We start from the raw sequence: 27376 nt of genomic DNA on the forward strand, positions 1-27376 counted from the left end.
AAGTAAGCTCACAACACACACTAAAGCAAATTTTATCTGTTTTCCATTTTCATTCAGGATGGAAATAACAAGGAAACAATAGTTTAAAACTTATCGAGCTTTAAAAAAAAATCAATATCAAGAAATTTAAAAAAAAAAAGAAATAAATAGGATAAGGATTCCTTCAAGTTATTGATGTGCACAGTATAATGAAGGATTCACAGTACTTATTCCTCAGAATTTTAATGAGAACTTAATGCAAAATTGATTCATCCTGTAAGAAATGATTCTAAAACCTTTTAAATTTTTTGTTTAAGATGCTTGTTGAACAAGGAATAAATAGTTTAATTCAGCAACGTAGAACGATTAGCTTTCAAAGTATGTTTTATAATAAGATCATAAATACCACTTTCCAGATTTTATCAATTTTCAGTAAACATCTTATATACATTCTATTCAATATAATCATTGCGGTTTTATAGCTTATTAATTTAGCATTTGAAAAGTATGCCCTGAATAGTACATATTTCAAGTAAGCCAGTGGCTCCAGAGAGCTTTTTATTGATATACCAATAACCCACGGTGGTCTTTTTGGCAATATCATGTTCTTATTTAGAATTGATATAGCTTGTGATATAGCTCAGTTGGCAAGTCAGTTGCTTCTTGAGCCGATGTCCACGAGTTCGAGCCCAAGAGAAAACATCGAACACAGTTGTACCGGATAAGTTTTTCAATAACTGTGCGCCAACTGTAACGTTGATATAAAGTCGCGAATGCCATAAAAAAGGTAAAACGACTATAATCGAAACAAAAAAAGAACAAATTTTCTCGGTCTTCATATATCATTAAACGTTAACTACATATAAAACAAAAATCTAAGAAATTTCTTTGAATTGATATAATACTTAGCCCTTGAAACGAAAGGGGTTTAATTGTATAAAAACTAATTTTGAAAAAAATACGCTTTTATATTGTTGTGTTTGGCCATTTTCCACACGTTTTCCGAATATTGGCAATTCTCTTTCTAACGTAAAAGTATGTGAAAATAAATTGATATGTGATGATAATGCTTCTAAATTAATGCTACCCGCTCATTTTCGCCATCTTTCATTTCACCAAACCTTCTATCCATCTATATAAAAAAAAATCATAATCTTTAGATGTCCCTACTAAAAAGGACATCGCTTTTTAGCGCTAAGGCCGATAAATTAAAGTTTCAAACATAAATTACGGTGGGTAATCTTTTCATAAAATATAATTTGAAAATCTGATAAAATCATAAAATATAGTTTGAAACAAAGAGAACAGTTGAAAACCTTTGGCTCTGAGGGCCTAATACAATTTAGCAAAAATGTTATCATCACTGAATGAAGAAACAAAATACAATTACGTTTTTAAATTATTTTAATTGTGCGTTGATTGAATTTGTTAATTTAATCACATATTTTCCAATGTTCCTCGATTGGTTTTTGTTATCTTCATATCATTGGTATGAAGAGCATTCAAGCGGCGCCTAGTTTAAATATTGAGGAGTTTAGATAGCCCCATAAAGATAGTAGAATCGTAACAAAATCGTTTTAAAACCATCAAAAAATCACCGAATCATATCAACATCATAATGAAAATTATACTTTCACATCGACTTCAACCATTCGTAACTATTTCCATAACTTCGTTCATCCATCAAAATACATAATACATATGTTGATAAGCTTGCTCTTCAAATGTTCAGTATTTGTATTATTTGGAAAGCTTCAACAGAAAAGGGTTTATTTATGAGAATTAATCCAAATCAAAATATCTTTGGATTTGGATTAATTTGGATCAAGTGAAAAACTAAACTGAATTTAGTTGGGTAGTTGAATTTATCTAATACTGGTTTTGTGCTAACAAATCTCTAAGAAGAACAACATTGTTTCAGAAAAAAAATTTACTCTGAAAAGGTGCAATGATTTCAAAACAATCGAATTAGTATTCATCCTATTTATGGAAGGCAAATCGAGATACAGTAAAATTTGAAAAGAGTTGGATTGAGTTGAGGTTTAGGTCCGAACTTGGAAGAATAAATATTACTTATGATTATATCAAACAGAAGTTCGTTGAAACAATGTTTTTTTTTAATGTCAAAGGCTTGTGCAGTAGACTGAGTCGATTTGGGGTCATTTTTGAATTTCTCAAACCCTGGGGTCTCAAAAGCTTCGTTTTGGTTCAAAACTCATCCATGATTTTTTGCAGGATTTTTAAGAAACGTTTACATGAGTAAATTTGGACTTTTAGGTTTGTATGGGAAAATTGAATATTTTGTACTGAAAAATCAACAACATTTTTGTTTCTTCTGTGCAACCGAGCCTGCTAATGGTTTTTGTGCCAATTTATAAATTATCCAAAGGAAATTTTCCGCTGAACAACTTTGTCCAAGACCGTAAATTCGTATCTTATTAGACAAAAAAGTTATTAGCTGTTCAACAGAGGTATGTCTTTTGGCATTGATGCACAATAAATTCAATTGACACCACTGCTTGTGTCTCGCGAAGTATTGCATGAAAAGTAGTCATGCAATACCTCGCAAGGCACCCAGCAGTGGTGTCTATTGAATTCACTGTTCATCAATGCCGAAAGACATACCTCTGTTGAACTGCTAATAACTTTTTTGTCTAATAAGATACGAATTTACGGTTCTGGACAAAGTTGTTCAGCAGAAAATTTCCTTTTGATAATTTATAAATTGGCACAAAAACCATTAGCAGGCTCGGTTGCACAGAAGAAACAAAAATGATGTTGATTTTTCAGAACAAAATATTCAATTTTCCCATACAAACCTAAAAGTCCAAATTTACTCATGTAAAAGTAACTTAAAAATTCTGAAAAAAAACATGGATGAGTTTTGGACCAAAACGAAGCTTTTGAGACCCCAGGGTTTGAGAAATTTAAAAATGACCCCAAATCGACTCAGTCTATTGTGCAGTGCACGTTAATTCATTTCAACAATTCTATTCTGCAGTTTTATTGGTTGGAAATACCTGCAATTCAAATTTTTTAAGCAGAACGGAGAACTTGAAAACTTTAGAAAATGGGCGATAATTGTTTTTTTTAATGTTTGGAGACCATGAAATCGACTTAATGTACACTGTAGGCATGGAATTTAACATTTCTGGGATGAATTAACTGAGAAGGTTTTAAATCCCTTGGACATATTGACATTAATGCTTAGTTTGGAAATACTTCTACTATTTTGACTTAGGCAAATGTTTTGTTGATGCGTTTGCAAAAATCTAATATTTTTTTGGTTCCTTTGAATATTCCAGAATAATTTGTTTTTTTTTGTCCCGTAAATTTCATTTTTGAAATTTTACCCACCTGCGAAATGTTGGCCACTCTTTCAATTGAGTGTCCGTTTCCCGATCATTTTAACGCTCTAAGAAATAAAAAAACTTATCCTTTTTCCCGGAGATTCTTAAGTTAGCTGAAATGAGTCGTTAGTGACTCGTGATTTATGTTGGTTGATAATTGAAATTCGTTTCAACGCACTTTTGAAAAATTATCTCATGCGAAAAAAAAACATAAATCTTTCAATACACCTAGGTTTTTTTTACGCGGTTTTTTTTACACGGTTTTTTTTACACGGCTTTTTTTACACGGTTTTCGGGAATTAACAAGGTTTTTTTTACACGGTTTTCGCGAATTAACACGGTTTTTGAGAGAAAATATTCTAAGTCCTTTTCAAAGGAAAACACTTAGAACCTTTTTGAAGTTGGGAAAATCTTAGCTCTGAGACTAAGAACATGAGACCTGAGACATGAGACTTGGAACCTGAGACCTGAGACCTGAGACTTGATACCTGAGACATTAGACCTGAGACTTGAGACCTGAAATATGAGACCTGAGATCTCAGACACGAGACATAAGACATTAGACCTGAGACATAAGACCTGAGACATGAGACCTGAGACCTCAGACACGAGACACGAGACACGAGACATGAGACTTTAGACCTGGGACATGAGACTTGAGACCTGAGACCTGAGACATGAGACCTGAGACATGAGACATGAGACATTAGACCTGAGACATTAGACATGAGACATGAGACCTGAGACCTGAGACCTGAGACATGAGACCTGAGACATGAGACATGAGACATTAGACATGAGACCTGAGACATGAGACATTAGACATGAGACCCGAGACATGAGACATGAGACATTAGACATTAGGCATTAGACATGAGACCTGAGACATGAGACATGAGACATGAGACATTAGACCTGAGACATGAGACATTAGACCTGAGACCTGAGACCTGAGACATGAGACCTGAGACATGAGACATGAGACATGAGACATGAGACATGAGACATGAGACACGAGACATGAGACATGAGACATGAGACATGAGACGTTAGACATGAGACTTGAGACATGAGACATTAGACCTGAGACATGAGACATGAGACATTAGACATTAAACATGAGACATGAGACATGAGACATGAGACATGAGACCTGAGACATGAGACATGAGACATGAGACCTGAGACATGCGACCTGAGACATGAGACATTAGACATTAGACATTAGACATTAGACATTAGACATTAGACATTAGACATTAGACATTAGACATTAGACATTAGACATTAGACATTAGACATTAGACATTAGACATTAGACATTAGACATTAGACATTAGACATTAGACATTAGACATTAGACATTAGACATTAGACATTAGACATGAGACATGAGACATTAGACATGAGACATGAGACATGAGACATTAGACCTGAGACATTTGACCTGTGACTTGAGACATTAGACATTAGACATGAGACATGAGACATGAGACATGAGACATGAGACATGAGACATGAGACATTAGACCTGAGACATGAGACATGAGACATTAGACCTGAGACTTGAGACATGAGACATGAGACATGAGACATGAGACATTAGACCTGAGACATTAGACCTGAGACATTAGACCTGAGACCGGAGACTTGAGACCTGAGACCCATGCCTCATGTCTCATGTCTCATGTCTAATGTCTCATGTCTCAAGTCTCATGTCTCATGTCTCATGTCTCATGTCTAATGTCTCATGTCTAATGTCTAATGTCTCAAGTCACAGGTCAAATGTCTCAGGTCTAATGTCTCATGTCTCATGTCTCATGTCTAATGTCTCATGTCTCATGTCTAATGTCTAATGTCTAATGTCTAATGTCTAATGTCTAATGTCTAATGTCTAATGTCTAATGTCTAATGTCTAATGTCTAATGTCTAATGTCTAATGTCTAATGTCTAATGTCTAATGTCTAATGTCTAATGTCTAATGTCTAATGTCTAATGTCTAATGTCTAATGTCTAATGTCTAATGTCTAATGTCTAATGTCTAATGTCTAATGTCTAATGTCTAATGTCTAATGTCTAATGTCTAATGTCTAATGTCTAATGTCTAATGTCTAATGTATAATGTATAATGTCTCATGTCTCATGTCTAATGTCTTAGGTCTCATGTCTCAGGTCTCAGGTCTCAGGTGTCAGGGCTAAGGTCTAAAGTGTCTAGTTACATGTCTTATTGTTTCAAGTTTCAAAGCTCCATAAATTTAAAGGTCTTTTTTTACACGGTTTTCGGGAATTAACACGGTTTTTTTTACCCGGTTTTTTTTACGCGGTACGTATATCAGTGTAAAAAAAGACCTAGGTGTACTGTACCGACGCCTGTCGGTTGGAAGGTTTCAATCATTTCTTTGATTTCCCGTGTTTGGTAAATGGCAGAATTTATGTATGTATGACACGGTACCGAATATCGATTGGCAAAACTCCCACCACGTTATGCCACGCCACGCCGCCAAAACGGATGCAGAACAATAAATTTCTCCATAACTTCTAATTATCGGCTCATTCATTAAACCACGCCGTGAAGCATGAAACCGATTTTCTTATTTTCTCCATGTGCAGCACCAGCAATCTGGTGGGGAGTTTTTTTTTCTCTGTTGTTTCGTCTCGTGAGTTTCTGGGGAAACGAAACGAACGAACGAACGAACTTCAACGCCACAAACCTTTAATTGCTTTTGTTTGTGTGGGTGGAAATTTGTTTTTTCCTGTCCATGTGTGTGTGCGTATTTGTTTTTTTTGCTTGATGAAGTTTTTCCACGGATTCCGGAAAATGGAGAAATTAAAATTCATGTACAGCATTCGTCAAATCCTTCAGCAACTTTCGATGTTTTATTTAAGAGCGACAAATTTAAGAAAGCTCGATACTAAAACGTGACAGGACATGACAAGGCATGAAAATACATGACAAGACATGACAAGACATGACAAGACATGACAAGACATGACAAGACATGACAAGACATGACAAGACATGACAAGACATGACAAGACATGACAAGACATGACAAGACATGACAAGACATGACAAGACATGACAAGACATGACAAGACATGACAAGACATGACAAGACATGACAAGACATGACAAGACATGACAAGACATGACAAGACATGACAAGACATGACAAGACATGACAAGACATGACAAGACATGACAAGACATGACAAGACATGACAAGACATGACAAGACATGACAAGACATGACAAGACATGACAAGACATGACAAGACATGACAAGACATGACAAGACATGACAAGACATGACAAGACATGACAAGACATGACAAGACATGACAAGACATGACAAGACATGACAAGACATGACAAGACATGACATGACCTATTTCATAAGGAAAATCATTATCAGGGAATTAGAATATAAAACCTTGAGAAACCAGCTAACATTTCAAGATGTGCACCATAAAAGGCCATCAAGATACTGTTATAAATAACGGTTTTGCATGGCAAACGCGAAATGTGGAATATATTTATTTAGCAGCGTGACTTCCCCAAGTGATTCCACAACTCAAAAGCGTACCTACGATGTGGAAGAAGCATCTTCAGGATAGAAAACTAGTAGATATAGTAGTCACACACAAGTGGCGCACTACTCGAACTTATGAATACTAAGTTGCCGTTTTCTGGAGTGTAGAAAATATGACCCTGAAAAAAAGTTTTGGAACCCGAGAGCATCTATTTCACTTCCCGGCAGCCAGCTAGCCAGCAAATACCGGCGCAAACAGGAAAAAAGATACAATCTCTTCATTTCCTATATACCATACATATTCGTGTTTCATTTTTTTTCTATTCAGGAAAGTCCTCGGATCCGCTCAACCATGTTATATGGTAAAATTTATGCGAATAGAGAAACATGGGAAAAATATTCCGTGCCCATTCACGGAAACCGGAGAGTAGAACGGGTTGAATCGGGAAAGAAAGAAAAATCAAGCGCTTCAATCTATTCAAGCTGAGGAGAAAACGAACGGAAAGCCAAATAACCAAGTGGTATAGTTGCATTCAAATCGGTCGAAGAGAGCCCAAACGAGCTAGAAAAAAAAGTACTGCCTCAACAGAAAGAAAGTGTAAGCAAGTGAAGTAACACACCGGCGACGGCGGGCGCAAAAAGTTATTGATCGTAAATTTGGAAATTTGATTTCCCTTCGTTCGGGTTTCCCGGGTCCAGTACTTTTCTCATGTCTTCCTGACAGTGCTTTCCGTATGTCGATAAATAACGTACGACGACCGTATCATAATTCAATATACTAACTAGAGCTTTGTCAGTGAAAAAGCCGGAGCTTTCGAGCAACTTGTATTGGCAAATTGATAATGTCAATGATGTTGGGTTTTTTTTTTTCTGAGTCGGACTCTAATTATTAAAACGGAAACTTCAATCGTTTTGGGAAATTCCGTTTAGTCTGTACATTGTAATTCCAAAGTTCCATATTAGCTGATTAAAGGTCCCCTTAATGAATCACTACACCATTTTCTTGTGAACATTTTACTCTATACTGAATTAAAAATGATTTTTAATACATTTATGGAACTTGTTTAAACAGATAATATTTCCAAAATAATATTTAAAACGAGCTAGTTGGAACGATCTTACCTTAAAATTTAGGAAAATCAATAGCACTTTCAACCAAAGACTAACAGCAAGATCCTCTGATTTGCCAGAATGTGATTAGACTTTCGGGGTTTTATGATTCGATTCGACTTTTTACCTCTGCCAGTCGGTCGGCAACGAACGAGGGCGTTTGATGAGGGAGGCGAACCTCAGATTCGAAATTAGTTTTCTTGGACCCGAAACATTGAGGGGTTTTTTGGCCCTTTGCCCCGGAGCTTTCAGCAGAACCCCGAATGCGAGACAGACTTTAGATAGCTACTCTTTGGGCTGAATGAAGCACCAAAGAAGTTGGGAAGAATATCATTTTTGGTAGCCTTCTCTATATCGCACACTTTAGGTAGGATAGCAGAAGTATAGAAAAAAAAAATCAGCTAGCTATTAATTTAGGTTTTTTCTCATTCTCCTATCGGTTGCATGGCTTTTGAAGCACCCACCGACGATGGTGAATGGCCAGGTGGATTCAAATGGTTGTTGCTGATTGGATTCGATATTGGCCATAGAGCAGAGGTGCAAAAAAAAAACGTTGCACATTAGCTAATTTTAGAAACATTAGCATTCTGGTTTATGGATTGAATCCTTGCAATAAAGTGTAGTTGAAATTTTTAATCGTGTGACTTGAATGGAATTGGATTCTCTTTAGATTGATCATAGTTTTCCAAAAATAAAAATCAAACAAATCATTTTAAACTTCAAAACTTCCTAAAAATAATCATCGCTAATAAACAGACACATCCTTGAAATTCTTGGTTTACGAATTGTGAGGCTAATTACTAAAAAAAACTCTCTTACTAATATCTAACATTTTACTTATTTTATCGGAGTTACTTTTTACTTAAATTAGCATTGAAATATCTTTAATCTATGCCAGCGAAACGAGTTATTTAAAATCTTCGAAATATAAGTAACAAAGTAGCCGTTAGGTTGAGCTTGCCAACTTGTCCTGTTTTTACCCGGACATTCCCGGATATTTGAGACAAAATTAAGGAAAAAGTCCGGTCCAGCCCGGTTTCCCCGGATTTCGTTGAAAAAATCCCTGATTCCACTCGGATTTATTCAGTTTTTTTTGAGCGAAATCTTACAAAAAAAAACTCAAATTTAGTTATTGTGAATTTTTAATTTTGCGTCCAAAAGGAATGTTTTGGAGCAAATTTTATTGTTTCAGTATTTTGGAAGCTAAAAATGCTATTTAAAATCTGCTGATATGATGAAAATGATAATATTTCAAGTGTTTTCTTGTCAATTCTAATTCAATAATTTTATGATTTTTAACAAATTTGCCCACATGTTGCTCGGTTTTTGGGTTAATAATAAAACTGCTCGGATTTGCTTGGTCCGGATCTTGGTCAAAATTCACCCTAGTTACACTAATACAGGCCCTTACGAAGGAACCGTCCATGGGGGGTGGTGCCGGGGTTGCGAAATTCAAATTTCGCTAGAAATAATATAAATCCCAAAAGTGCATAAAAATGAGAAAATAGATTTTTACAACCATTTTCTTACCCCTGGCCATCACACATATTCCAAAACACAAAATAAACCATAATCAAAGTTTCAAATCACTGCTTTTTCCGGTAAGTCATTAATAAATCATTCAGAATTATGTTCCTCTAAGAATTCGCTTGAAAATAAATTTAAAGCAGTCTAGTTTACATGTAGGTATGAGTCAATATTCCCGAAACACTAGCAAACGAATGCGATTAAAAATTTCGTGTTTAACCAGAATGTAAACCTTTGGCCTTAAGAATGAGTGCATCAAAAAAACACATAAAATTTATCACCAGATTTGAAAAAACATTCTCCGAACCTATATCATATCAGGTTAGAAATTAACCATGACTGAATAATCAAGAGAACAGAGAGATGAAAAGCTTGTTTTGACTAATTTTGGAGCGTTTAGTTTTTATCTATCAGCTTTTGTTTTTCAGATATCTTTTGAAAATAGGTAAAATTTATTAAAGAAATTTGTACACTTTTTGGCAAAACTGTAGCACAATAGAGATATTATGGATACATAAATTTTTGATAAACTTTTCCGAAGACCGCGAGTAATGGCTTCTGTGTAAAAAGTTATTGAATTTTTTTTTGTAATTTTTTCTCAAATCTTCCAATAAACGGGATTTTTGACAAAATTTCCAAGAAGATTAAAACTAAATTTAATGTTGGATATTTTTTAAAGCATGAGTGAAATTGTGTTGCAGCCTTAAAAAAAGTTGAAAATTAGGAGTTTAGTTTTCATGTTGTAAATTCATCAGTTAGACACTTTGATCAATTTAACTCAAAACTATCCATTTTTCAAGGTTCTTATCATATTAATTACATTCCTTATCTACATTTACAAGTTAAGGGTTGATTTAAAAATTTTGCTGCAATACCTTGAATTTGAAAATATATTTAATCATGACTAGAATACTAGAAATATGAACGATTTGAAATTTCCGCTTTGAACATAACAGATTTTTTTTTCAAAACACATGATTGAGTTTTGAATTCAATGTAAAAAATGAAGGGAAAAAATTAAATAAAAATATAAAGCGCAGGTTTAATAGTTTAAAATTTTGAGCTCTGAACATTTTTTCCAAGTAAGTTGAGAAATTAGTTCCTGGACAGGACAAAAGGTAGAAACTATGCTTTTCTTATTCTAAAATCTGGTGCATAAGCTGGAAAAAGTTTATATTTTAAGAACACAAAAATTTAGAATTTAAAAACATAGACACACTTATAAAAATATTACAAAAAATCAAAAATTTTGACTTTAAAAATTTCGGTAAATGTATTAATAATGAATAATAAAATAATAAAATCATAAGATGAAAAAGATAAGTTTAAAAAAAAATTCAATAAAACGTCGAACCATTTAAAAACAAATGTATAGAACACAATTGAAGAATTATAGGAATGTAATTTTCAAATTTCTGAGGATGAAAACTTTACATTAATCCCTAAATAATAAACGATTCAAAAAAAAGGAAAACATTATTTAGCGCTTATGTTTTAATAATTGATTTGGTATATTTTGGCCTCATGAACTCATATCTTTCGTCAGATTTTATCTTATTAACTCAAGTTTTGCTTATATAGAGTTTCAAGTAAAAAATGAATCAGTTTTGAAAAAAATGTTTTCGAATTTGTTATTCATGCTTCATTGTACTTGGAATTACATTACATTACATTACATTACATTACATTACATTACATTACATTACATTACATTACATTACATTACATTACATTACATTACATTACATTACATTACATTACATTACATTACATTACATTACATTACATTACATTACATTACATTACATTACATTACATTACATTACATTACATTACATTACATTACATTACATTACATTACATTACATTACATTACATTACATTACATTACATTACATTACATTACATTACATTACATTACATTACATTACATTACATTACATTACATTACATTACATTACATTACATTACATTACATTACATTACATTACATTACATTACATTACATTACATTACATTACATTACATTACATTACATTACATTACATTACATTACATTACATTACATTTCATTACATTACATTACATTACATTACATTTCATTACATTACATTACATTACATTACATTACATTACATTACATTACATTACATTACATTACATTACATTACATTACATTTCATTACATTACATTACATTACATTACATTACATTACATTACATTAAAAAGGTTTAATTTTACTTAACAAATTTGTTGAAACCTGCAAAAAGATTTAATTTTTGCTTTTAAAAATTATCTAAAATTCGATTTAGTCTAAAACTAATAAACATTCATTAAAATTCTCGCATAATACAGAATAAGGTAATTTAACCTAAATAAAACTTCTATCACTTTTGGTCTTGCAAATAACTTGCTGTCTTGGGGAAAGTTAAAACCTTTATTTTAAAATTTGTTATATTGTTTTAAAGTGTTGTCAAAAAGTCAGAAATTTTTTAAATGATTTTGACTTATTTTTAAAAGTTATTTTATGAAACAATAGCTAATAGAAAAAAAAATCATAACATATTTGGATTCATGGCATTTAAAGATCTCATCAAAAGAAGCTTTTAAAAAATTTTCACTTTAGAAAAATGTGGCATTGTGTAATTTTTCAAAACCTGTTGGAATGTAGAGTTGAGCATTTAAATAAAAGAACAAGAAGAAATCATACAATTGAGGTCAAATTTGATTTCTTGAAGAATGTTTAACATCAGCATAATATTTGTACTACTAATTTGTTGACAAAAACTTCTCAATAAAAACCCATCCTTAGGACGAGGTAGTGTTACTGTGTGCCAAGATTTGACTTTCAAAACAGAACTAATACAACTTATAAATCGAAATTTACAATTAAAAATTAGTGATACCAAAAGTAATCACGGATTAAATTCTGCCGGAGGCGAGCCAATTTTTTGACTCGTCTGTAAACACTTATTTTGTTCTATGGTAAATTCTTTACTTCATCTGTAAGTTGTTCTTAGGAAAAATCTCCATGGCGGGGGGGGGGGGGGGGGGTCAAACCCCTAACCTCCCCCCCCCCTCTCCCGTTCGCACGGGATTGATCGCAATTTTTTTCTGAATTCAACGACGACACCATGAGCTAATCATAACATAACTATCAAGTTTTGAGATAATGTTATAATTCAGATACAGCAAGCAAAATTTTGAAAAGCCTTCGTTTTTAATTGTTTGTAGTCGTCCAAATGTGTGATGAAGTTTTTTGCAGTTGCTTATTATCCGTTGGAACAGCATGAGAATAACACTTCCACCTACGTTTTGAAGAGAACACACAAATTCTTATGAATAGGGAAGAATGGGGATACTCGATCCCATTTTTTTTAACGTGTCTTTTAACAAGTCTCTTTAACGAAAAAAATATCAACGCGTTTAAAAGTGTCAGGCAAAGAAAATTCTAAAAATTTGCCTACTACCCTTTATTCATTGCATACTTAAAGGCGAAGTTTTCTAATTTTAAGGTAAAAGCACATTTTTAGTCTGTTTATCAGGCAACTTTGGGATAAACATAAGTTATTGGATAAATTAATGTAATGCTAGGATTACCAATGATAAAAATCTATTCAATAGGAAAATATATCTTTTCGGACTCTAGGAATGAACTGAATCCAGATCATACAATTTGAAAATTGTTATTTGAAAAAATTGATGGTCTTCAATCGGTTTTAAAATATGGCATAATGAATTTCATATTATATTCTAACAATTGGTATATTGGAATCAAATTTTTTTTAATATACCTATATTTTCCATGTAAGAAACATTTCAAAGTGATTAAAAAAAATCTTCAAGTCATATTTTGTTAATTTTTCAACCTGGAGACTGATCCGAAAATTATAAATACACTTTTTTTTTCTTAAATAAAAGAAAAAAATGTTTCAATTAATTCTCAAACAAACCCCAAAATATTTTTTCCATCAATTAATAATTAATTCATTTCATTGTTCAACACATAAAATACAATGTCATTCAAACAGGCCCGTGCGAAGGACCCGTTCAAGGGGGGGGGGGGGGGGTTTCGATATTCAAATTTAGCCGAAAATAATAACAATACCAAAAATAAACAAGAAAAAAGTAAATTGATTTCTACACTCTTTTCTTACTTATTATATAACAAGTTCAAAAAATAATAAATTCTACTAAAAAAATCAATCGAATCAAAGCGAATCAAAATGAATGTTTCAAACCAATGCTACTTTCGGTAAGTCATTGATAAATCATTCAAAATAATGTTCCTTATTCTGAACTAGAAATTTGCTTAAAAATAAATTTTAAGCAGTCTAGTTTTCAAATTTGAAATCAATATTTCTGAAACATCAGAAAAAGAATGCAAATAAAGATTTTGAATAAAGCTTTGGACATAAGAATTATAACACATATAAAAAATACATTAAATATAACACCTGATTTAAAAAAAAATTAAATTTTCGAAGAAAAAAGGTCTGATCAAGTTAAAAATTTGCCATAATAAAAAACTGTTAAAAAAAGTATAATGATTGTTATTTATCATTCATCTTATTTAACATTTCTTTTCTTCATTTTCAATGGAAAGATTGATCAAAAAATCCACTGTAGTATCTTGAATTTGGGAAAAAAATTATCCCGATTAGAAGTGTGTATTCTCGATTTAAAAAAAAAACATTTTGAGCTTCAATAGTAGTGATGAAAAGAAGAAAATATTTAATTTTTTTCACGACTGTCAGTGATCAAAGTCAAAGTTAAAACCCTTTTCTATATTAAAATTCATCCAGTTATTCAAACAAAATACAAAAAAAAGTTCTGAAGTTCAAAATAATAACTTTTACATATATTTATAATATAACTGTCAATTATACTGACCAATTATAGGTTGAGAAATGATCAATAAGAAACTGATAAAATGAAAATAAAAAATTCCAAGTTTTGTTGTTAATATTCAAACCACAAAGATAATACAAATTTAGTTAAAATTGCGCATTAAAATTTACTTTAAAATTGCTACTTCAAATCAAATCAATTATAAATAAGATAAATTAAAATTCATGATTGATTAAAAATCATTATTTAATATAATAAAAAAAAGATAAACATTAATTTATTTTCAATCGAAGGTTTTAAAGATTAAAATTATAAGATCTGAATATTTTGTCGTTATCAATTGGAATATTGGGTCCTGAAAAGAACAGGAAATCTTATCAAAAATTTAGTTTTAAAGCAGTAGATTATGTTTTTAGAACACTAAAATTCAGATTTGAAAAACAAAGAGAAACTTAAAAAATATATTTCGTATAATTTAAATAGTTTTTTTTTAGAATTCGTCTAATTAATTTGAAAATTTGATCAAAATATGAAGGAAAAAAGGTTGTTTTTTTTAAATTTAAGAGGTTTTTTTTAAACTCGTCCAATTATTTAAGAAAGAAAAGAATTTAATTGATAACTTCTAGGAACAGCAATTTCATGATGAATGATTGATTTGGTATATTTAAGTGTCCTGAACTTGAATCTATTTTGTTTATCATCTTGCGTTTTGGTGATATGGAGTTTATTAGCTTTAAAATGCATCAGTTTTAAGCGAAATCAATCATTGATAACTAATGAAGTAACACATCAACGGTTACAGGAAAAAATCTGATTCTGAATTTGTTTACTTTGCCCATTTCATTGAATTAAGGAATATTATTTCAAAGATGATGATGCATGATCTCAAAAAGTTAAATTTTAAAGTTTATAAAAAAAAATTCTTCAAACCTGCAACATGATTAGATTTTTGCTTGAAAAATATTTGAAATTCAATTTGGTTTAAAACTTCAACAAAAGTGGGGAAAAGTACACAAATTTAAAACCTATATAATTTATTCGCAGAATTCAAAATTACTTGAAGTTTTGAGGAAATTTGAAAATTGATTTATACTTTGATTTTTAGATCTCGTGTTTTAAAGTTTAAAAGTTTTGTTTAAAGTTTTGACAAAATGCAGATATTTCTTAAATAATTTTGAATATTTGCAAGTTATTCAAAAAACAAAAGCTGATAGTAAATCTGCATCTTTAGATCCAGGGCACCTAAATGAGTCAAAATAAGCTTTTAAATTCTTTGCACCTCGAAGGATTTTTATTTCATGGCCTTGTGTAATTTATCGAAACGTTATTGAATGTGATGTTGAGCACTTGGAAGAACAAAAAACACAAAATAAAATGGATTCTGAAATTGGTTTGTTTAAGAATATCCATATCAGCACATTTTTTTGTAAATCAAATTTTCTGTAAAAAGCAGAGAATACTAGGTTTGAGATTTTGATTTTCTGATGGCCATCGTGAGTCATGATACATGGCTTCCAGCTTGTTGATCTATAAAATTTGTATTTGGTAAACTAATTTTGTAGCTAAAATGTTTCAAATTCTGAGTTTGTTTGGTTACACTTCTGAATAAAAACCCATTCTAAAGACGAGGTGGGGTTTTTGTGTGTCAAGTTTATAGTTTCCATGCTAAAGGTTGATTGAAATGCAAAGCGAAATTTACAATTGAAAACTAGTTTCATTCAATTCGTAAACGGCATATAAGTATGTAATGTCGTAAAATAAAATGTCTGAAGCCTAGGGTGATTTAAGACTAATTTCCGCCGGAGACTAGAAAAATTTCTGACTCTCTTGTTAACACTTAACACTTATTTAACACTTTTTAAGGTGAAGTTATTTTTTCTTTACTTTTCGAAAATTTTACTTGGAAAAAATCTTCAGAGGGGGCGGGGGGTTAAACCCCTAAACCCCCCTCCCCCCGTTCGCACGGCCTTGCATTTAAATATAATGCTATTTTTCTCAAAATGAGAAGCATTTTTTAAAGTTGATGTAAGACAAAAATAACTTGTTTAGTTCATAGCATTTAAGTCTAGAATATTTTTCAGACGTATTCGGACTGGGCAAATCCGGGCCATTTTATCTAAAAACTTGACAAAATCCTTGCCTCACATTTCAAAATTCTCAACCCGAAATTCGGGCAATATCCGGACAACTTTGTTCTGAACCACGGAATTATTCAATAAAAAAAGAACATACTTTAAAATAATTTTTTTCATTAATACACGTCAACAGATTTTAAATCGTATTTTAGGCTACTGAAAAACTGTTCATGATCATAAAGATTAAACTTGCTTATAAAAATAACCGTTTTGGGCGCATTAAAATAAACTATAATAACTCAATTTAACTTTCTTTGTTCAGTTTTAGAAATGAAACGCATAAATTTGTTCATATCCAGGCCTTTTTCTACGAAATTCAGACAAGCGGGCCGGACCGAACTTTTTTTCAATTTTGAGTCAAATATTTTGGCAAGCCTGGGTCAAACCGGGCACTCACTTTAACAACCTGGTTCAGTAAAACGTTTTTGAGCACGTTCTAGCAGTGTTAACATTTTCGATTGAAGAAAATATTCTTTAAGTTGCTTCCATAAGATAATGATTCTAGATGCTTCTCCAGAATCCTAGCCCGTGTGAAGAACTCTTCCAAGAGGGGGTTTAAGAAATTCAAATTTAGCTAGAAATAATAACAATACCAAAAATGTACGATGAATCCAGTAAGTCATCCAAAAAAAAATATTCAAAATTTTGTAATTCCATGTTTTGTTGTAAATATAAAAAAAAACAAAGCATCTCGAATGCATTGAAATTTTGCTTTGAAGTTGGTACTTGTAATCATTTTTGAACTTTTCAGAGATAATCTTAAAAATCATGATCGATTAAAAAAGATGATTTCTAATAAAAAAAGTAAGTGAAATGATTATACACTTTCAAATGCATTTGATAAAGTTTAAAATTTTAAGCTCTAAATATTTTTTGGCTTCCAATTAAAATATTGGATCCTGACAAGGACGACAGGTAGAAACTGAGTATTTCAAATTTAAATTTGAAGAAAATTTATTTCTCAGAGAACAAAATTTCAGAATTAAAACAAAATGACAAATTTATCATAAAATATCTCAAAAAATTTAAATTGTTTACGGGATAGGCGAACAAATTATTTGAAATCTAAAAAAAACTGTAGTTTATATTCGGTAAATTTTTTTTAAAACACAAACAAAATATGAAAATCATTTAGATAAGTTTTTAGATGAGATTTTTTTTCAATTGAAACTTATTAACATCTTAAAACCTAAATCAATTGACATCTATTGAAAGCATTATTTTGGTGCCTATGTTCATGTAGTACAATTTGTATTTTCCTTAAATTTCCTGAACTCGAACTTTTACACAGATTTTGTCTATCCTCTTGTTTTGGTGATATAGATTTAATTGTTTATAGATTGAGTGTAATCAATCATTGATAAGGGATGAACTTACAAATTTACATGACATTATTTAGAATGATGTTAAAAAATTATACTCTAGAGTTTTAGAAAATTGGAAAGATATCATAACAAGTATTGCTCACATTACTGAAGAAAGTTGAGAAAAAGGTTTTATTCAAATGAACCTTTCTGTTAAAGTCTGCAGAATAATTTTATTTTTGCATTACAAAATATTGTAAATTCAATGGTTGAAAATTCTTTAAAAATTAGTAGAAATTCTCATATTTAGCAGAATTAGGAAAAGTAAACAAATAGAATACTTGTTCCTGCGCAGATGTCAAACTTATTTGCGGTCTTAGAAAAAGTTGATAATTAAATGGAATCCTTAATTTTTTTTGTTATGCTTTTATTTTTGTTAAAAAAGTTGTGAATTTCCATAAATGATTTTTAAATATTTTATTTTTTTTCCTTTCATACAAAAGATGAAAGAGAAAAAAGTTATTGCATATTTGGAATTTATTTATTAGATGAAAATAAACCCTTAAGTTCCTTGCAACTCGAAAAATGTAAATGTTTTGGCCTTGTGTAATTTATCAAAACCCTTTTGAATGTGAAGTAGAGCATCAAAAGAACAGAAAACACAAAATAAAATTCAAGCTAAAAATTGCCTGTTTTAAAATAATCTAAGTGATAAATAAAAAAGTTGAGGTTAATTTTTTATTGGCTAATTCTGTTGACTGTCGTAAGTAAATAAACGCCTGTCTCATGGCTTCCAAATTGTTGACATGCAAAATAATATTCTATGGTTAGCTTCAAATTCTGCATTTGATTGCTTCCACTTCTCAATAAAAACCATTCTAAATTCATCTTATTTTTTGTGTCAAGATTTAAGTTTCAAAATAGATAATCCCTTGAATTACAAACTGAAATTTACAACTAAAAATTAATATCAACTTGAAAGTGTCTTAAAATGAAATGTCTCAGGCCTTGAGTGATTAAGAACGAGGCGAACTAATTTTCTGACATGTTTTTAACACTTTTTTCAAACATCTTTCTTTCTAATTCCTTTCTTAAATTGAAAACTTTACTTGAAAAAAATCTCCATGGGGAGGTTAAACACCTCCCCCGTACGCACAGCCTTGGCAGAATCCCTTGAATGTAAAACGTATAGAAAAAGTCTTATTCTGGATAAAATAGAACAGGACTGCCGAGTGAACAAAAATATTTACAATCAAACAATGAACGAATGGAAAAGTTAAATTAAATAAACTAAATAGAGGATCAAAAATGGTTGCTAAGCAATATTAAAAACTTTCTTCAATTGCAGATTTTAAATTACTCTGACTGAACTACAACATTTTCGTCTTAAGTGTTCGCAGTGTAAAAAGCTAGAAGTTTTCTTAAGAATTCAATGTTTTAAACAAATTTCATTTATGTATTTCTAATTCATTATTTTCTATAAACTAGCTTAAAGAACATGTACATAAGTATAGGAAAGGTAATACAAATTACTTTTTTAGAGATACTAAAATGTCCAGCATTTTTCGGCGATGTCCCGCTTTTTTTTCGTGGAATGTCCCGCTTTTTCTGAAAGTATCTGGTACACTATAGGCCATTATGTCGAAAAGGATTACTTTTCGATACAGTTCTCAAAACAATGTTGAAATGTGCTTCTTTTCGATACTGTTTTGATTGAGAAGGAAAAAACTACGATCTGTCTCTTCAGGTTGAAATTCGTGATCCTAAAGGATATTTTACGGTATTGCTAAAAAAGTGCTCTTAACTCGTTGTAAAACTCATGTTTTTCAGCACTCGTCACTGATTTTGAATGAAACGATGCTTGCCGGGCTGAATAATTAGCTTAGTTTTATTCAAAATTAAATTGTTTACTTAAAGGGAAGTTTGCATGACTGTTGATATTATTATTGATATTTTGATTATGGCACCTGTTCCGACGCAATAAAAAATTAAAGTGATTTAATACAACAATGATTTGCACATAGATCTGATAACATATTAAACATATTGACAGCTCAAACTAAGTATGAAACACGTAAATCGTACATACAACACAAAATATTTCATCTGAACGGATCTGGCAAAACTCGCGCAACTCGCAACATTAAAATAAAATCTTTTCATTTTCGTAGTTCAATGCAACGAAAGGACAACATGCTTAAAAAATTGAAACATTTGGACACGATCAAATGAGGTTCATTCATTCAGTTAAGACACATCCACGCTCATAATGATTGATTTTTCATTTCGTTTTAAATGCTTCCAAAAGCTTTTTGATTGAAAGGAACTAAACCACGTTTTAGTCATAACTATAAACCAAAGTGCCCTTTAAAGCACTTTGATTGCAGTTTGAATGAAATTTCTAAAGTTACGAACTATGTATTAGTCACCGTTCAACCTCATTACATGGAGAGGCTTGTTATGCCCTCGACTAATGATTTCTCCACCATCAAAACACAACTGAATATCCACCGGCGGAATGTGCACATTCGTCGTTTTATTAATGGTTCTAAACTTTGTCTCCTGATCGACGCTCATCTGTTTTGATGAAGGAAACTCTGCCCAACTCCTTTCTTGACGGTGGAAATGCCTGACTCTGCGTTTGTGTTTGTGGTTTTGTACGTGTGCCCGTGTGTCTGTGCGTATGTTTGGCATCCACCAGGCACTGTATAGCGTCATTCCGACAGCTAGCAAATTTCTCAACCGGTATTCTCTCGGGCCAATGACATCGTCAAGCTTCGACAAACATCGTCAAAAAGAACGATCATGAGCCTTCGCCATCATCATTATCATCTTTGCTGCCTCGTCACTTCGACGATTCCAGCCAAACCAAACCAAACCGAACCCGTTTCCTGCGTTCGGGAAGTTCGCCCGCCTGAGAAATGCTTTGAGAGATGCAAGAAATGCTGTCGTAAAAATTTATTACTTCCGTCGCCGTTCTTCCCAAGCCGGCCAGCCAACACTCACTTCTGACTCAACGTTGTCCTGTTCCGGTGCACACCGATCTAATACAAATTGTGATATTAATCATTTTATTTTTAGCTGTAAATGAAATGATTGTACTGTGCACAGAATAACGGCAATTAACAGTAACGGGCATAATTTACAGTAGAATCGTTAATACCTAAGGTTGCCAGAATTTTTTCGGCACGTATCCGGGCCGGAAAATCCAGGAAGTTTAATATAAAAATCTGGCAAAATCCGGGCATTTGATTTCAAAATTGACGGCCAAAAATCCGAGCAATATCCGGGCAAGTTTTGTTGAAACCCAGAAATTACTCAACAAACACCAAGAAAAAAATGAAGAAAATGTATCTTTCATCAATACTCATCGAATGATTTAAGATCGTATTTTGGGCTTCCAAAAAATGTTTCATGATTTTGTTCCTAAAACGAGTTAAAAAAGAGAGCGTTTTAGAGGCATAAATATAAAAAAAATTACAAAACAATTTTTTTTGTTTGATTTGCCAAAAAAGTGAAAAAAATCCGGGCAAAATCCGGGCATTTTTCAATGAAATCCGGGCAACCGGGCCGAGCCGGACTGTTCATAAATTTAGTATAAAATATCCGGGCAAACCCGGATAAAACCGGGCAATCTGGCAACCTTATTAAAACCCCATCGTTTTTGTGCCAATTCCTAAATTTTCGAAAGGAAATTTCCTGCGAAACCAGTGCAGTGTGTTGAAGAACGTAACTTAGTATTTTTTTCAGATAATAGAGTAATAATCTGTTAAATGGAGGTACAGCAAATGATTCACCCTTGTCAGTCCAATATTAGAAAACCCGATTTAATACACTTATCAGTGGATTGGAGGCTTTCTTACAGAGTGTCAATTATCTTTGGAAATAAATGACACAATAATGGATTTCTTATTTCTGAATTATATTTAATTGATCTATAAAAAAGATATGATTACAGAAAATCGATAGCAAAAATTATTAAACTCAATATAAAAAACCCGATTTAATACACTTATCAGTGGATTGGAGGCTTTCTTACAGAGTGTAAATTATCTTTGGAAATAAAAAAACACAATAATAGATTCCTTATTTCTGAATTATGTATGATTAATTTATAAAAAAGATCATGATTAAAGGAAATCGATAGCAAAAATTTCTAAACTCAATTTGTAAAAAAGGTGGCCAGTACGTTTTTTGGAGGATAAACGAACTGATATTCAACGAGTTCATTTACTATCAAAACATTTCAAACTGTTTAAGTTTGAGAGCCACAATTCTCGACGCTCACTAGGTGTTAGCCTCCTAAACTCTCATGCTAGATGGCGTGGGATTGATTCTCTGCTGATTTATAATTTTTTTGTCAAATTTTCGATCGCCTCTGTAATTAATTTAGCGATTGCTGGTAACTGCTGCTGAGCAAATGGCTACCTTTTTTGGAGCCAACATGAGCATGATATTTACTATGGAAAAGAAAAATTTTAAACAATTTTGTTTTTTTTTTTTTGGTTTTGAGATATGACCTACAGGAAAAAAAAACTAATTTTTTGATACTAAATTCATCAAAATCGTGAAACCTAGAATAGGAGTTAATGTGGTAAGAACGATTTAATGGAACATACAAATTCACGGACATCATCGTAATTCGTCGAGCTGAGTCGATTGGTATATATAAAGTGGGGTCTTGGACCCTAAATTAATGATATCCCCAACTGACCGTTCGCTATGCCTTTCTGTAAGAAAGCCAAAAAACGAAAGGAAATAAAGAATGATGAGGAGGTTTTATGCATACGGGAGCATGGACTCGAACAGTTATTCAACTCCCGCGGACTTTTCCCTGCTCAAAAAATACATATGTTTTTTGGCATTGAAGGCAGATCATTGAATCCCGCAACGCTGCCAGGTACAAACGAGACATTTCCTTCAAGAATCTGATTTGACGGATTTGACTGATAAATCTCGCAGTCACTAATACACGCTAACTCTTGCCTACCCCTTAAAGACAATAAATTGAGCCGTTATTGAAAACTCCCACGATCTGTCAAAAAAAGGGTAATTTTATCGGATTGATATTATCCCTTATTTAAAAAAAACACGATTCCCTTCAAAAGGGATAGTTTCTTACGTTATTTGTACAGTAAATATTGTAATGCTGAGAGAGATTGTGATAAGTATTTTACTTTAAATTTCAATTATATTTGGGGTAAATATTAATTAAATATCGATTATTCTTGCTACAGATCGTCTTGTACCCAGGGTTGCCAACTGTTTTTCGAAAAAGTTTGGAAGATTTTGTTAAAATGTCTGGAAATGTCTGAAAATGTCTGGATGGCTTACTTTTGAAGGTGGTGATCTATTTTTTTGGTCACCAGATCTTCATGTTGTAACTATCATTATATTGCAGTTACATGTTCTGTTGGACTACATCTTGAAGCATTTGACATAACTAATAGCTTTTTCAACCACTTCTGAATTCATAATTCATAAATTCTAATCATTTCCTGTCATTCCTGACCATTTTGAATTTTCATAGTTTCAAAGAACAATTTACGTCCTAACACAAAGTCTGGAATTGTCTGGAAGAAATGACAACAGTCTGGAAGTCTGGAAACCTGAAAAAATGTCTGGCAGAAGTCCAAAAAGTCTGGAAGATCCATACAAAATCTGAAAGGTTGTCATCACTGCTTGTACCTAAAACATGTAGGACACCATAGAAAAACTTCAAAAGAAGCCACAAATATGATGCGTTTCTCAGTGACTCTTGTCGTGTAAGTTTTGCCTTACATTATTAAGGAATTTGAAATTAAATATGAATTTAATTTTTTTAGCTTTCATTTTTTGCCCCAGATGTCCCCAAACAAGTAAAGTTCTAAAACTCTTTGTTGCAAGTTTTTGGACAAAGTAACTTTTGAACGGTCTTTGGTTTGTGATTGTGATCATTCAGTGAATGAGAATAAATCGTGTGATATACATATATATGAAATTGTTCTAATTGATTTTGAATTTAATATTCAATGCATATTTCATTTTTCGCCAGATTCAACTGCTCCAACGAATGCAAGCGTTTGAAATAAGGGGTAATTTTCATCCGCTATAAGCGTACTCAGGCTGAGTAAAGGGTAAAACGACTATATCTATAAAAAAGAGTTCTCCCAGTCTTATCGAATAACGTTCTCTATGTAAATTATATTCTATATGTATAAAATGGTGTGATGAAAGTTGAAAAGATGTGCAAGCACGAAGAACAAACATTATTTTTCATAACGTCTCGTGTTATATATTACAAATTACATATTTCTTTATGATTATTTAGGCGTTCGTTTACTGATTTATATTGATATTTTCATTATATCAAATCAATTGTCAAAGCTCGACTGCTAGAACATGTGTTCATCAATTGCAAACGCAAGTCTGGTTGAGCTTTCAAATTACAAACTGTGCTGATTTGTACCTTTTTAGACTTGCATTAGTCCTTGCACCACTGAGGCGGCGAGAAACATCATATATTTAGTAATCGGATATCTCCAATGGAGGCGGCTCTTTCTCCCTCTTCGGCTAGGGAGTTTGTCTAGGCTCTCTTGTCTTGTCTGCCTTTTCATGCCATATAGTGCCTCTGCATATAGTAAGCGGGCGGCTGCTTTGGCTGACCCGGTACATGCCTGCTCAATTCCGACTTTCGCCTTTCTCCGATCATCGATCATCCTCCAGGTTTCATCCGACAACCAGCGTTACCACATATACAGATTTTTCTGTAAGTATACAGATTTTTTTGAAATTTTCAAACACAGAATCTGTATATACAGATCACAGATAATTGGAAATTTATACAGATTTCATACAGATTTTCGAAATTCAGAGATTTTCCAAGATATTTTGATTATACTTCGAGTCAATCAATAATCATCTACGTTGATGACTTAATCATCCATCAAGTATCTCGCATGCCAATAAGGAAAAACTTCCAGATTAGAGTTAGGAACCGTTTCAATGCAATACAACAAGCAAAGGGTTGAAGAAAGTTTTAAAAACTGTGTTTTAGAATCGTATACCAACATTGGTCATTGCATCATAGGATGTAACTTTCAAAGGATAAAGACTTTCGACACAATATTCAAATCCCAACTGATTTTTAGACCTCAGAAGGACACTTATCGTTATATTTAACGGAATATATCGACTTAAAACTTTGCGTGACCTTATTTTTCACACGTAGCGGACATGTATTTTGCCCGTTACAATTAATCGAACAAAGTATACAAAATGTCAGGTTAAACACTGGTTTGACATGTCGCACAAATAGTAGCCTGCAGTAATAAGCAGCGTAGTCCAAATGAGTGCGTTACGCATGATAAAAAGGTCACCGTTGTTGAGCGTAAGTATCCGAAATGAAAATTCTTGATACAGATTTCAATACAGATTTTTTAGATTTTATGCAGATTAAAAAGATTTTTTGGCTCGAAAATACAGATTCAAATGTGGCAACGCTGCCGACAACCATTCACTTCTTCTCCCACAAACCTTACCGGAACTACCATGACTCGTGGTGATAGGAGTTCTTGATTCTACACTACTGTTCTTCGACTGTCCCGTCCTTCGGCAGCTCCGAGGCTCAGGATTCAAGCTGTTCAACGTAGGGGAACTGGGTATAAAATGCGCAGTCGGGGCAAGATGCGCCACCTTCAGTATTTCACTAAGCAGACATTGTTCGACATTTCTGAAAAAAGCCAGTTCGTTCTATTTGCATTTTTATGCGTTTCGAAACATTTTTGGACCTTCTATGTTTTCTATATTGTGTAAATTTGACGAAAAACGAAAACAAACTTTTTTAGGAGCTTTTCTTGCAAGTTTTCAACATTTCTCGTAAGGAATTGCGGCATCTATCAGCAAAACATTTACATGGCATCTATTCCTATGATGAACATTGGTCTTGACAATCATCACACCACGAAAAATTTCCTTATTAAATCATTTTTTCTGTTCTTTTAAACGATTTATGATAAACATGTCTACGCAGGGCAAAACGCGCCATGTCCGTTTATCTTTCAGCATGTTTCATGTTTGTTTAAATTTATATGCACTTTTCATCACAACAATTTTAAGGATATTTATATGTTGAATTGTTAAACATAACTTGAATATAAATGAATATATTTAAAATTGCTTAATTTAATATAGATTTAATTAACTATTCACAAGAACGTCAGGCAGCAATGCGCGTATCAATACATATTTCCATCTATGAAGTAGAAAAGAAGTGTTTTTACCTGGCAAACACTTTCGGAGGCCCTTGAATTAATAAACACTTATTAATCGTTAAACGGCGCGTTCGGTACACACATATGCGCACTTTGCTCCAAACGAAATGGAAATCCTACTTTAGAAAGCCTATCAAAATTTAACGATTCAGACGTCAATAATTGGTTTCGGTGTTCCTGTTTGCATATTTCTGGTGAAGAACAGTCCCCTTTTCAAAACTATTGTCGAATTTACTGGATTGCATTATTCATTTACGAGTTACGAAAGATTCTTCTTAACGTGGGCGTCTTACCCCCAGTTCCCCTATGCGCGTTTGACTTCTGGATTGTTCAAACGGCAGACATCATATTGACATCCGACTTGCTCCTCTCGTCGCTGGACACGCGAGACTCTCAGTCGTATCTCACCAAGGACGAGGTGATGGTCAGATGCAATGTCTGCGATTCGTTTGTTGCGTGCGGACATCAAGAAGACTCCTTCTCCATTTTCGGCTGATGCAGATGTGATCAATTTGATTTTCTGTTCGGCCATCTCGGGATACCCAAGTGACCTTATGTGCTGGTCGATGGGGGAAGAGCGATCCACCGATCACCATGTTGTTGTTGCCACAAAATTCTACAAACAGCTCTCCGTTTTCGCTCATCTGTCCTAGGCCATGGCGCCCCATGATGCGCTCAAAGTCCTGATTATCGGAACCTATCTTTGCGTTGAAGTCGCCTAAGTGGATTTGAATGTCACCCTTCGGAATTCTCTCAACCACTCTGTTCAATTGACTGTAAAACTGCTCTTTCTCCTGCAAATCGGCAACGTCAGTTGGCGCATAACACTGGACCATTGTAAGGTTTCTAACCCGTGTTCTGAAACTGGCTACTATTATTTTTTCGTTTATCGGTTTTCATCGTATGAGGGCCGCATGGGCCTGCGGGCTTAATAGGAAACCAACTCCTCGTTCTCGAGTAGCGTGTTCTCCTCGTATGCCAGAGTAAAGCAGTACTTGCCCGGACTGTGCCTTGTGTTCTCCAGTATTAGGCCAATGGACTTCACTCAGTCCCAATATCTCTAGCTTGAGGCCGCAAGCGCTAGCTTCTCTAGCAAGTTGAGCCAGCTTACCTCAGTTTCTGTAACAATTCAATAGATCGGGAGCAGTAGGTTGTTAGCCTAAAGTCCCTATCCCGCGATGGGCTGCCATCTTGGACTTAGCTGGCGGGAGCCGCATTTCATAAATTTAGCCACTCGCTGCGAAACAGACGCTTTTGAGCCGCCCTTGACCTGGAAAACAGACGCTCGGTTCTACCGGAAAATGCATATCCTCACTTTTTGGTAAGAAAAAGTA

This window comes from Uranotaenia lowii, chromosome 3 (genome assembly GCF_029784155.1).
Source record: "Uranotaenia lowii strain MFRU-FL chromosome 3, ASM2978415v1, whole genome shotgun sequence".
NCBI lineage: Eukaryota > Metazoa > Arthropoda > Insecta > Diptera > Culicidae > Uranotaenia > Uranotaenia lowii.